At 42.2% G+C, this 13,565-nt stretch overlaps 1 protein-coding gene and 1 long non-coding RNA gene across 19 annotated transcripts in view; one reads left to right on the top strand and one right to left on the bottom strand.

Moving 5' to 3' along the window:
- TENM3 (teneurin transmembrane protein 3) overlaps nucleotides 1-13,565 on the bottom strand; it is a 1,270,502-nt gene that overhangs the window by 329,433 nt on the left and 927,504 nt on the right. The window contains exon 1 of one of the 18 annotated variants that reach the window (XM_019422157.2): nucleotides 10,205-10,228. The exons of 16 other annotated variants lie outside the window; for them this stretch is intronic. The gene's annotated coding sequence lies outside the window, so the exon portion shown is untranslated. Of the gene's footprint in view, nucleotides 1-10,114; nucleotides 10,229-13,565 lie in introns of those variants that run through there. One more of the 18 variants, XM_053900825.1, reaches the window with a different exon arrangement.
- LOC109250955 (uncharacterized) lies at nucleotides 11,319-12,262 on the top strand. The gene is made up of 2 exons (XR_002073278.2): nucleotides 11,319-11,453; nucleotides 11,949-12,262. It is a non-coding gene; the product is annotated as an uncharacterized LOC109250955 (long non-coding RNA).

Genomic DNA, 13,565 nt, shown 5'->3' with positions numbered 1-13,565 from the left:
TCTGAGCATGAAAGTAAATAACTTTTCTCAATTTATGAAAAGACCCAGCACCTGAATCCTCTATTCCTAACTGGAAGCATAAAAAGCATACATTTCTATATAAAGTGTAATATGCATGAAATTTAAATATACTTTAAAGAAATCAACGTATTATTACACACTCACAGATCTTAGAAGTTTAAAAAAAAAATCTAAGCATCATTTAAAATCAACTACATCAGGGGCGCCTGGGTGGCTCAGTCAGTTAAGCATCTGACTCGGGCTCAGGTCATGATCTCACAGCTTGTGGGTTCGAGCCCCACGTCAGGCTCTGTGCTGACAGCTCAGAGCCTGGAGCCTGCTTCGGATTCTGTGTCTCCCTGTCTCTCTGCCCCTCCCCTGCTCACACTCTGTCTGTCTCTCTCTCAAAAGAAATAAACATTAAAAAAAAAATAAAAATAAAATCAACTACATCAGTTAAAATCAACTACAGAGTTTTGTTTCTAAATTTCTAAATTTAATTTTTCTGCCAATTAAGGACGCCATTCGTGGGTTCAGTCCTTAATTGTGACATGTAAAAAGGGACTCTCATATAATGCCACGTGACACTTTAACATACCAGAATGCACCCAGATGAATATTATTGCCCTCAAAGGGTCATCTCAGGAGTCATCCCCTATTTTTCTCTTTCGGGAAGGACTCACAGCATATATTTAACTGTGGTAAATACCCTCTGAATGCAGATCTAATTTTCTGAAACAGCCCAGTGTTGGTTAGTCAAGCCTGGGGAGAAAGTGAACAATCAAATGAGCTAAATTGGTATTTGATCGAAACGAGACGTGCCTATCCTATAGGACAAGAACTAGTCTTATCTGTGCGTTGCAAATAAACTCCATTTCAAAAGAGCAGTCTCAAAGAAGTCTGGTTAAGGCGCTATGACGGAACATGAAAGCAGCAACAATCTATTTGCAGCAAGGACAGCCACCTTCACTTTCAGAAGCCCTTACAACCAACTAACCACCAAATTCGCAAGCAAACGCGGCCCCACAGTTAGCCACTTCCCTGGAGGCTGGCGAGCAGATTTCCTCTGCAGGGAACGCCTTCTCTTCCTACTCCTTAGGCAAGCTGAATTAACACAAAAGCCAGCAGAGAGCCCCAGATTCCCTGACCCATGACACCTTCACAAAAAAATGCAAACAGATGCACAGAAGAAGCAGGCCGTGTACATAAAAAGAAGCTAACCCTGTAGTACAAAATGTACAAACTTAGGATCTATTTTATCCATGCGTAATGCTTCCTTACCATTTTAAGTTTGATTTTTTCCCCCAATAATTTTGAATCTGCTGAAGAAGTTTAACAGAACCTCTACTAGAATCCGTATCATTTGAAGCCAACGGTCTGCTTTACCTCCTTTTACAAGAACAATTCAGACTCCAGCAACTTTTCTAAAGTCACACAAGCAGATAATAAAGTGCTAATTTGTTTGGCTCCCAAGCAGAGGTTCTTAGCAGGCCAAAACTATAAAAAAAACAAGACCACCAATAGATTAGCCTTGGGCGCAAAGGACTAAACACAAATATAATTTATCATTTTGCCAGGTTCAATAAATACCATTTTGATGTGTTAATAGCCTTTAACAATGAAGGCATTCGCTATCAATTAAATACACAAACCATTAAATAGGAAATAGAAGTGTCAATAAAGGCATAATCTACTAATTTTCTAATCAATGATGCTAATCATTGCCGGATATTAATCAGGGAGTGGACATTAGCCATAACATAGATGATCATTTATGATTATGGTTCACTAAAAAAAAAAAAATCTAAATAGTATTAAAAGCAGAGTACAATACTAAACACATATTCCCTCAGTAAGTACTTGTTGATAAATGCTTCGCCTTGAACAAATGGAAATATTTGCAACATTCAATGATCCCAACGTTTACAAAAGGCTGCGTACAGGCACATTTCTACTCTACGACAGTAAAGAGAACTTACATGTAAAGCAACGTGAGGACTACAGTTGAAACAAAACCTAATTTAACTTAACCTGGAGGCAGAATTCAGTAATGAAGGCTAGAACTTCCAAATTAGGACCCACCCGCCTCTGTCCTTCAGTAAATGAATAAACCTTATGCAAATCACTTAATCTCTTGAAGCCTCAATTTTCTCATCTATAAAATAGGGAGGCAGAATATTTCCTTCATAAACGTCCTGCAACACATGCGGTCCTTTACCATCCCGTAATAATTGTTGCCAAGGCACAAAACAGATAGGAGGTCAGAGGCCCTGGGCCCCGGTCACTTCCCAAGGGAGGGACGTGGTGTCTCAAGGTCATTCCCAAGGGAGGCGGGAGCGCGTCTCAGGTGTGTGCTTTCCCTCTAACCAGCAACTTCCTTAACCGTTCTCTGCCTTCATGTCCACATCGTGAAGATGGAGATTATAAGAGTATTTAAGTCCATGAGTTGTTCTGAAGGTGAGATGAAGTGTCTGTACAAAGGGTTGAGCGCTTAGGAAACGCTAACAATAAACGCTGGCTATTCTCAGGCCTCGCTTTCCCGTTTCATACGACCTGTGGTCTGGACGAGGTGATCTCAGGCGTCTCTTCAGGTCTGAAAATTTCTACTCCTACTCGCGTTCACAGACGTTAGAAAAACCGTTTTTTACAATTTTGTGGGCTGTTTTTGCTCCTAATGTCGATGAAGATGGGGCAGGGGGAAAGCTGGGGTGTCTTTTCCAACCTTCCACATCGATTAGCCCTCTGGTAAGAAAAACTCTGAAGGGCTGCTGGTTGTTCCTCCAAATGGTCACATTAAAGAAAAGTCTTCCCTACATCAGTCACCCGGAAAAGTCTCATTAAATATGATGTTTGCCAATGCAATGCTAGCATTTTTTTCTTATTCAAATTTAGTGTTCTGATTCAACGAACTATTGGCTCCTTTTAAATGTCCTTAATTGTGGAAATGAACGTTTTGCTCCACCTAAACACTTAACATTAGTTGGGACCCCCACTTACCCCAAAATCTCACCTGACCAGAAATGCAAAGAAATGAAGGTAATAAACCAAAAGGGCCAAAATTCACAGAAGTAGCTGTGAGAACAGTCTTTGTTCATAAGCTTCTATTCCCTTTTTATGCAAAAATTACAATAACAACAAAAATAGCTTTGGCTGTTTAATGACAGAGGAATAAGAAGTGAAAGACAGCATGACGAGAGAGGAAAATGAAAAATGTATCTTAAAAATTATACCTCCGCTTGAGCTGCACACGTAGTTAAAAATTCTTACAAGAAGGAATGTAAAATCTGGAACAGGTCTGAAATCACACAATACTACGTTCAGATCATTGCTCTACCATTTAAGGCCTGTGTCACCTTGAATTTACTTAACTTCTCTAACAGTTTTCCCATCAGTAAAAGGGAGAAATCCCTTCTAAAAGGGATGTTGTGAGAATAAAATGAGAGGGCATGTATAAAACATTCTGCGTAGTAAGGACCCCAAAATGATACATAATAGTAATATTTAAAAAAAAAAAATTTTTTTAACACTTATTTAGTTTTGAGAGTCAGAGAGAGACAGAGTGTGAGTGGGGAAGGAGCAGAGAGAGAGGCAGACACAGAATCCGAAGCAGGCTCCAGGCTCTGAGCTGTCAGCACAGAGCCCAATGCAGGGCTCAAACCCATGAACCGTGAGATCATGACCTGAGCCTCAGACTGGGAATACTTAGCACCCTCAACAGCTCCTGGGTAAATGATTATATTGTAACAGAGTTCATGAGGATGATCGTCCATTACCAGGAAGCTAAATTATAATTAATACACTTTGTTCGATAAGCACTCAACAAACATTTATTGAGTAACTACTGTTTTCTCAGACCTAGAGTTTGTACTGGCACCCAGAGATGAGTAAGACACAGCTGTGACCCGAAGGAACTTGTCCCCCTAGTGGGGGAGAGAGAACTGTAAACACATGACTGCAGTACCCTGTGTTAAGTGTTGAAACAGAAACACGGACCAGGCACTATGGAAGTACAGCAGTAGCTAGCTTTGCTGGACGCAATCTGTTCAGGCTTCAGACGTGAAATGCCGCAGAAGCTGACTCCTGAAAGATCTGTGACAGGGTAAGAGATGGCCGAACTAGCACTAAAGGAACGTGTTCAAGCATGGGTGCCTGGGTGGAAAGGAATAGGCGGAAAAGAGAAATGGAGGTAGAGGTGGGATTGTGAAAAGTCTGATAAGACATATAAAGTATTTGGACTTGATCCAAAAGACCTCACGAAGATGTTATGCAGGGATGTGCCACGGTCAGAATCACGATTGCGAATGACAATCACGGCAATGGTTCAGAAGCTGGATTCAGCAAGAGACAGACGGAGGCAAGGAGACCAGGTAGAAGGGCTAACAAAAGAATCTAAAGACGAGATGAAAAGAGCCTGAACGCAGGCCGTGAGAGTGGGAAGAGTCAGAGAGGGGGGAGTTTATAATTCCTCTTAAACACATTTCCATCCAGTATGTTAGTTTTTAAAATAAAAAGTCCTTAAAGTACTAAATCCCTTGCGATCAATAAATCTGACTCTCCTGTCATAACTCTTCGTGGCGATTCTGAGTTCCTTAGATTTTAGTGTTCCATAATTCATAGCAAGATGATAAGGCGATAATCTCTGATAAAGTTTGAAATCGTATTCTAGGTATTTTGATACTTGGCCAATTCTTTCTTCCTACGATAAGATCTGTACTTCGTTCTGGTTAAATGTTAAGAAAAAAGGATTCAGGAAAAAGTAAAGCATCAGTTAAACCCCCACCAGTTACGTCTGACAGCTTGGCCTAGGAAAACAAAAATCTCGTATGCAGCATTTAACTGCTCTAACTGGAGTTTCCAAAAAGGCTACGTCTTGCACCATGTTTAAGAAAACTCTTCCTATTACTGAATACTTGTTCAAATATTTAAGCAAGAATTTCATTTGAATGGAGTCGATACGAAATACCTCACCAAGGAAATATTGACCACAAAGTTAAGAAACAGAAACTATAGAAACTATAAACCTTTTGGTTTTGTGTTAACTTTTTTCAGCAAAGCGAGGAGTCCAGAACAGCGGCCACCGAACTACCAACACGTGAACGAGCTTCAAGCGAAGACGCTTAGGCACTTGTAAAAACAAACATCATTCCCATTATTCCCAATGCTAAAATTGAGGTTGGCAAGGCTCTCCTCTTAATAGCTCAAAAACAATTTCAAAAGTAGCAGGAAAAGCAGCTACTTTGCGAAGAGACTAATCATCGTCATTAAAAGATCCTTAAAAGCAAATACAGAATGGTCAGTCGGCCTGGTCACCTTAATTTTTAATGAAGGAATATCTTCAGCTCTGTGGACGCATGAAATAGACTTCTGGAGGAAAATGTGCTGTCATTAAAAAGAAAACGGATTTTAACCTTCACCTTCACTGGTAATCTACAATCACAGGAAATAATATTTGAAAACAAAACAAAACAAAAAGGAAATATGAGACAGAGGAAGAAGAAAATCTGTCAGGGCTGGAACAAACAAGGTGGCTATCATAAAATAGCCAAATGGTTTTCTCCACCTCCATCAAGGTCACTTTACTGATCCTGGGCTCAATAAGATGATAATGCATTTAACCACTTTCCTTGCATCTGACTTCGACCTCACAAATCCAAATGGCCTTGTTTAACTACCCTGGCCTTTCAGCATTTCCCTGAACAAAGATAATTAAGGAGATGTACTGCCCCCTACTATCACAGGAATTGAAAGACAAATAAACTTTTAAGAGCACAGCCAGGTGTCTAGTTCACTAATGTACAACTTTTAAGCAGGAGGTAAAATGAAATAATGGTTAAATAATTATAAAAGGTTAACAACGTTAAACTTGTTATATACGGTAATTCTGTTTAAGAGAAAAAGCATAAAAAGAGTTCCAGGCTACATTTTACAGGTCTCCAGATAGCAGGTTCTCTCTCTGCCTGCCGGATGTAGTTTAAGACAATGGAGAAAAGGTACTGTGCAGAAACTAACATGAAAAATTTCATGAAAACTCCCACACATCCTTTTAATTTAAAAACTTTTACGGTGACCCATATACATACATAAATAGAAAAAAGTGAAGTGTTTTTCCACATTAGTTCTGTATTAGTCATTTCGGTAGGCTTTATAATCCATTCTGCTTTGTAAATGTATAAGACAAGATGTTTATGCGAAACAGCATTTAATGTGAAGAGAGGGAAATAACTCTTAAGAGGGAAACTCTTTTTCTTTTAAATACTATAGCACGTGGCTTCCCAAATCTTACTATTGTTTAGATGTGATACTCCCTCAAATATCTGTGTGTACTTCTCTAGTTTTATTCTTCCCCCGTGAAATGAATTTATTGCCAGTAATACGTGTACCATAAACTATTTCTGGGATACCAAAGAAGTAGTTGTTCTCTCCCCATTGTAGTAAAGATTTAAGAGTACATATTTCAAAACTTAAACACATAGGATTCGTAACCGAACAGGCAGGTTTGTAACGAAAATCAACACATAAATTTTAAAGCAACTGGTTTCTTAAGTATTAAAATATATACCACGTCAAACCTTGTAAAACAATATATAATCAAATAACTGCTACACATCAAATTATTATTCTCTATGGGGAAAAATTTTTCCACATGTCAAAAAACAGCACATTCCAAATACCTAAATGCACACAGGTGAAAAAAATCTTAGACGTAATTGTGTATCACAATGACCTTTTATTTTAGGCAAAACTGTCATGAAAGTCCTATTAATGTATTCCGTATCCTCTATTGCTAGAGAAATCTGTAACGTCAAGCAATCCGATACATGTAAATATAAAGAATTTCTAATGTAAAATACCTATTTAAAGAAAAAATGAAGTGTTACTCTTGGCTCCAAAATACTCACTATTTGAGGATATAGAATCACTTCGTATACGATTACAGCCAAAACAGCACTTAGGATCGAGAACTTAACATCTATATTTATATGCTTTAGACTTTTCCAGATCGACGTGATGCAGCAAAATCTTGCTGGTAATCCTCATCTAAAACTCTGGGAAGCCCCCTGCTCCTCTCTCTTACTCTCTAACCTCCTCATCTTTACATTCTTCCCTCTCTGCCTGCAAGTTTCACCACTTGTGTTTGTGTCTGTTGCTGGTGTAGCTAAAAAACCAGCTCACTGGAAGATCTAGCTCTTTAAACACGGTCACAGTTGTGACGGGTTTGTAGCCAAAACTAGGGAGAAGTTCTGATCTAACCCAGAAGGGTACAACTCACGTTAGGGTAAAAAAAAAAAAAAAAAAAAAAAAAAAAAAAAAAAATCCAAAAAACAAAAAACGAAAAACTACTGCCCGTAATCCCGTAATCACTTACTTTCGCACTGAGACATATCACTCTATCTCCTTCATGGTACCAAATTCACAACACCCAAACATCCTTAAGTTAGGAAGAATATCCTATTTCTCAAAAGTTTGGCGCTAAAGCACTCACATCCAGGATAAGCTAGGAGGTCAAAGCATGGCTGGAATGGAGATGTGCATCTATGCATACCTATATTTGCAAAAAGAGTTAAGAAGTCTATAGTTAAGCAGTGATATACTACATCAGGGTAAAATGTAAACTTTTTTAATATGAGGAGAAGTTAACAAAAATTACTCCTTTAGATAAAGACTTAAAACAAATATAATAACATCCTATACTTGGCTTCTGCATTTAGATTGTTAGAGAGGTGGTTTGTAAAAAATCTTCATTCACAATTGTTTAGTCAAAGTCCAGAAAACAAAATAAATTATAAGCATAAAGAGACTGATGCTCCAAAGCCCAATCTCTTAATTGCTGATCAGAGCTGAAAATAGATCTTTTTTTCTCCACTAATTGAATGAGTCTTGTTAAACCTTTTGAAATGCACTTTAGAAAATGCAAGAATACAGCTCAGAACAGGTTCTTTAATTTGGGTCATTTTCTGTTACTTGCAGTAGTGACGGGTGCTTAGCAACGCTGTTCTGGTGGCCCTTTTAAGGAAATGAATACCTGGGATACAGCATTTTAATCTATTTTATGGCATTAATTATCAAGATCACTGTATTTTAGACAGTGCCTCCTTTGCACTTTCCTACATTATGAAAGAAAAGGAGTCCCGTGATTAATTGGATGTATTATTTGAGATGACAGAAGAGCCTGTGAATCCCCTTTCCAAGTAAAAAAAAATTAATAATAATAATAATAATAATAAGGACATAAAAACTAATAGTAAGTACAAGTCACAAAGAAGGTTAGCTTAAGTGTTTAGACAAGGATCTTACACTGAAAATCAGTATTCAGACATCTGGAAGGGTGCATGTGAAGTCACTCTTCTTTTTCTAAGTCTTTGAGAAGAATTAAATTCTTTTCTGCCGCACATCAGGCCGCTGTATCTAAGAAACGTGACGCGACCCGTCCAATGGCCAACGTGTGGGACGATTTTATTTGGTACTCAAAGACTTGCACGATGTTTCCAACACTGGTTTTAGGAAAGAGGACTTTTACCTGAGAAATGTGAACACGAACAGCCTTTTAAATCATAACCAGGTGCTCACTTTGTGCTTATGTTAATGTGCTCGGGTGATCAACTAGCAGGAAGCCAAGGAAGCAAAGGTAAAATAAAGAGCCACCAAGCAGTTCTTAAGGAATCGAACTGCCATGTTATCCTCTGTAAATCAATCCGTTCGCATCTCCTCAATAATCAGCACAACAGGTTCAAGAAACTAGTAATTAAAAATATTTGGAACACTCCCTTTCCCTTAGCTCTCTGATCTCTCACTTACCCTTGTTCAGTGTACAACTCTTCTAAGTTTTCCCTCCTAATCACACAATTCATTTTAGATCCCATGTGCCGAAGAAGGTGACACTCTTCCATAATGGCATTCTCTATCTTGGCGGCTAATAAGAGATCAAGTGATTCCCTCTTTGTCTGGAATGTACCCTAATTTCAGTCCTTAATGGCCAATTCTTTAAAGCTTTTAACGCTTAGCCTCCAAAGAGGAGAAAGACACCAGGTTAACAACCTGAAATCACATTTCTGGGGCAAGTTTCAGTTCATCGGTTCATAGAGAACCAGCATCTCTTTAAATTAAACATAGTTTAGACTTGATTTCCAATTTATCACCAAACTGTGTAGATCACAGTATAAAATGAGTCACACCCAAATTTCACAAGTTTTTTAACCTCTTAAGACAGATGGACACCGCTTAGGCTTTGGGGGCTTTGAACAGTACACTTGCATTTTAACGCCAGGGAATCTGCTGGGGGAAAAAAAAAATGTGGGCCACAGACAGTATATGCTGCACTAAAATATTCTACTGAGAGAGGCTCGCTAAGTTAGCTGTATTTCTAAAATGCCTTCTCTGGATATTTTCAATCCTTTCTTCGAGACTACTTTAACAATTAGCACAGAGAGGTCTCTGCATGAAGCTCTGAAACATTTAAAACCAGAGAACAAAAGGTTTATTTTAAAAAGGAAAACCTTGGCTTGTACAACTCCAGACGTGAATCTGCTTTCAATTACTGAATTTCCACTTCAGTGGAAAGGGATCAAATCTTCAACTACACCATCTTAAGGCACTGAATTTGATTATATTAGGCTTTCAGAAGACAGAATGACTTTGTGACACAGGCACATAGACTCTTAACATATCATATCTGAGATATCCCAGAGAGATAGAGACGCCAGCACAGGAAAGGCAGGGAATGTGACTTCTCATCTCTCATTCTGAGAGATGCCACAGATCTTTGTTTTATTCTCTGGCAATACGCACATAAACGGTAGAAAGCTTTCTACTTTACTAGACAGTGCACACGTTTCCCCCAGCCGGCCCCCAACTATTTTTCCAGGAGCAACCTGCATGGAAACACAACGGCAAAGTTGGATTTCTTTTAGAGACTCGGCTGTACAAAACCCTCTCCTGGCAAAAATCACACACGAAGTGTTTCGCAAGAGAAAAACCGCTCTTTTAATTAGCACGATTATTTGGTACCTCTTTCCCCATTAAGCAATCAGTATGATGGATTTTAGTTAATGGAAGCAAAGGGCTGATTAATCTGAGCTCAATGCAGATTTTAAAACACATCCAAGCCATAAATTACCCAAAATCACGACTGCTAAGATTTGCTCCCAACGAGTCCAACAAGACGCATCGCAAAAGTCACAGAATGCAGGAGAAACGACAGCTTTACCTCGTGGATCAGGACTGCATACTACCCTTTAAAAAAAATTAAAAAAAAAATATCCACCTAATAAAAAATACCGGGAACAAAAGACTCCATTCTCCCCGCGGCTACCTGCACCACTCCGAGGGACGAGGAGGAATCCAGAAAGTTCAGCCTTCGCCTCCTCTAAACCCCCAAATTTGGTCCCTCAGGGGTTAAAGAGCCACCTCGTTTCAGATGCTAATGTTGCCTCTGCGGCGATTCTAACCCGCGCGGAGCCGCCTCCCCTTCCGACACCACCGGGGAGACCAGCGGGGCCGCCGCCGCCGCCGCCGCCGCCGTCCCCGCCGTCCCCGAGTGCGGCCGAGCGCGCGAGCGACCCCGCCGCGGGAAGAGCCGCGCGAGGAGCCCCGCCGAGAGCCGCGCCGGGAGCCGCGCGAGGAGCCCGCGCGAGGAGCCCGCGCGAGGAGCCCGCGCGCCGCCCGGCAGCCCAGGCCCCGGCCGCCTCCGCCGCCTCCGCCGCCGCCGCTCACCCACCTTGCCGCGGCGCGCCCTCGCTGTGGCCGTGCGGAGCCGAGCCCGGCGCTGCCAAGTTGCCTCGGTCTGGAGCGTATCATGTTACAGCGCCGGGCTCGGGGCTCCGGCTGCGAGCGGCAGCCAGACATGATAGGCTGAGGCTCCTCTGTTTACACCCGGCCGCGGAGGGGGCGGCGGCGGCTCTTAACCCCTTCGCGCCCGGCCGCCGCCGCCGCCGCCGCCCCGCCAGCCCTGCGCCCCGCCGCCGCCGCCGCGGCCCGGCCGCCGCCTTCCGACCCTTCCTTCCACACACACGCGCACACACACACACACACACGCATGCACGCACACACACGCTGGGGCATTTTAACAGCCGTGCCCCAAACGAAGAGTGTGAAAACTGCACCAAAAACTGATTACAGGCGTGCCTTAAAGACCTGATAGGAGGTACTCCACCAACACACACACGCACACGCACGCACACACACCGGCAGCCCATAAAACATCGATATTCTCTACCGTGGTTTTTCGGGTGGCTGTCGATTTTGCCAAACGGCTTTCCGCCAGAAGCACTACTGCTCACAAAAGGACCTCATTCCCCCCCGCCCCGGCGCGTGAATGAATCCCGACCCCCGATCCGCCACCATTCATGCATCCCCCAGCCGAGCTGTTTACTTAATCCAAAGAGAGCGGTGGCCGCACTCCCCCGGCCTCAGCGAAACTCAGTGCTCCAGCTCGCTGGACGCGCTGCTCGGGAAAGGTGGGTGCCTCGGAGGCGGGAGGGGCCGGGCACCGGGCCTGGGGTCCACAGCGCCGGCGGGGGGACGCGGCGGGGACCGGCCCGGCCCCCCGCGGGCCCCGGGGCTGCGCCGCCGAGACTCGCCCGCTGAGGTCGGCCGGGGGCTGCGCCGCGCCCCCCTCGTGCGCCCGCGGTCTCGGACCCCGGCGACCGCCTAGGGCAGAGCCGGGCCCGCACCCCGGGGAGGGAGGAGGGTCCCCGGGGCTGGCGGCGTGTGCTCACGGGGTCTGAGCGAACTCTGAATGATGTGCCGCGGCTGGACAACCCTGATCTGGACTAGCTAACGTGGTGTTCCAAGTAGCTTGACTTTTAAATAAAACATACTTCAGTATTGCGGCCCTTCCATTTTTATTTAAAAATTGCCTCCCTCCCCCTCCAGATCCACTCTTGTCATTATCTTTGTATTGCCTCCAGTCCAACGTCCCTCCTTCCTTTAATTTGTCTTTTTTTTTCTAGAACATTCCATCCCCCTCAGCTGCTTCCTCCATTAAACTGAGAATTGAATGTGTGTTAGTGAGTTTTGGGATTTACCCGTGTTTTCTTCCAATTCCTCAAGACCCCTCCGTATTTTTATGAAGAAACAGAAAACAAGAAGCAGACGTTACGATATGGACATCAATCAGCACATCTTTATATGATTAGCTGTCAGTCCACATTTGAACGAACTGCCGTCTAAATACAGACTTAAGCCAAAAAATTAATACTTTAAGAAAGGGTTAGTGTGCTCCATTTATCAGTAAGATCCAGTAAAGAATGTATTCTCACCTCAATCTGTGATTCAAAAACAGTAATTTCTTTTTCCTCTGTAGCATACTCCTTTTACCTTGACTTTTGTCACTTTTTACATCTAATGCTACCTATGGTAAGGGGAACACAGCTCATCAACCTCTTGGTGGATACTTTTCCTTCTCTGTTTTCATTACCATCTAACACATTCATCATCGTACATGGAAATGTCTGGTGTTACTCAACGCTTAAGTCTCTACCCCATAGGGTTCTTTTCTTTCAGGCGTGATGGCTCCTCTAAAATCGTGACTCACAAACATTCTATTACAACATGATTATCACAACCATCATGTCTGTTCTTCCCTGAGTGATCAACATGTTCACCCTTTCATTAGGACGTTAGTAAGGTACCCTAGAAATTATTTAAACATTTCTTTGACACAGCCTAAATTTCAAAGTTAGTTCAGGGTTTTGCAAATCTCTTTAGTAAAATTGGGTCAAAAAACAGAACAATAGATATTTTGTGGGGCTCCAAAAGACTTCTGAGCTCTTAAGCAAATATCTTCCTAAGTCATAATATTTTGAACACGATCATTTCACAGATCAGGGTGATGTGTGTGACTCTTCCTGTGTGTGTGTGTTTGTGGGGGGGGGGGGTGTTACTTGAGGTAATTGCCAATAAACACTACATAACTATTTAGGCCAGAATCTGAAGAGGCTGTTCAATTGGACTCTTAGAGCAATTAAATAGGTAAAACACTGCACAGCTGGAATTTTTCAGGACCTGCGGGTCTTGTCCACGTTTCAGATACGTACCCCTGGATTTTCGATGGCACAAATTAGCAGATGTGGATTTGAATAAGAACATTAGAGGACACAAAGGGGAACACTCTAGTGGGAGGAATGAAAGGTTTTAAAATCTTAAATCCCTGTATGGGCCAAGATGAATCTCAAGAAGATTGATATTTGGCCTCCTCATCTCCCCAGATAAATGCTATGTAAATCGGTCACTGATTGATAGCATTTATTAAAATTCCAATTTAAAATGCTAATTAAGCAATGCCCATTTATAAATATCAGATACAGGTAGGTCAATTTTCATACTGGACTTTATTGGAATATTCTACACGTATATCTAGTCCTACCTTTTCTGGATACAAAACTAATTATTTCCAAATTGCACAAAGACGGTGTCCCTTGAGAATAATCAAGGGCTTACTTTGAACAGAGCTGAGCAGCAGCGGCAGCAGCCCATGGGGAAGAAGAGGGACAGACGTGGTTTTAAACAGTTTCTATCGCTGAATAGGGAAGGATGGTGTCCACATACGTCTTCCCGAGAAAAGACAA

This window comes from Panthera pardus, unplaced genomic scaffold (assembly GCF_024362965.1).
Source record: "Panthera pardus isolate Hobbes unplaced genomic scaffold, ASM2436296v1 HiC_scaffold_13, whole genome shotgun sequence".
Taxonomy (NCBI): Eukaryota; Metazoa; Chordata; class Mammalia; order Carnivora; family Felidae; genus Panthera; species Panthera pardus.
This window is presented reverse-complemented; position numbering and strand designations above follow the sequence as displayed.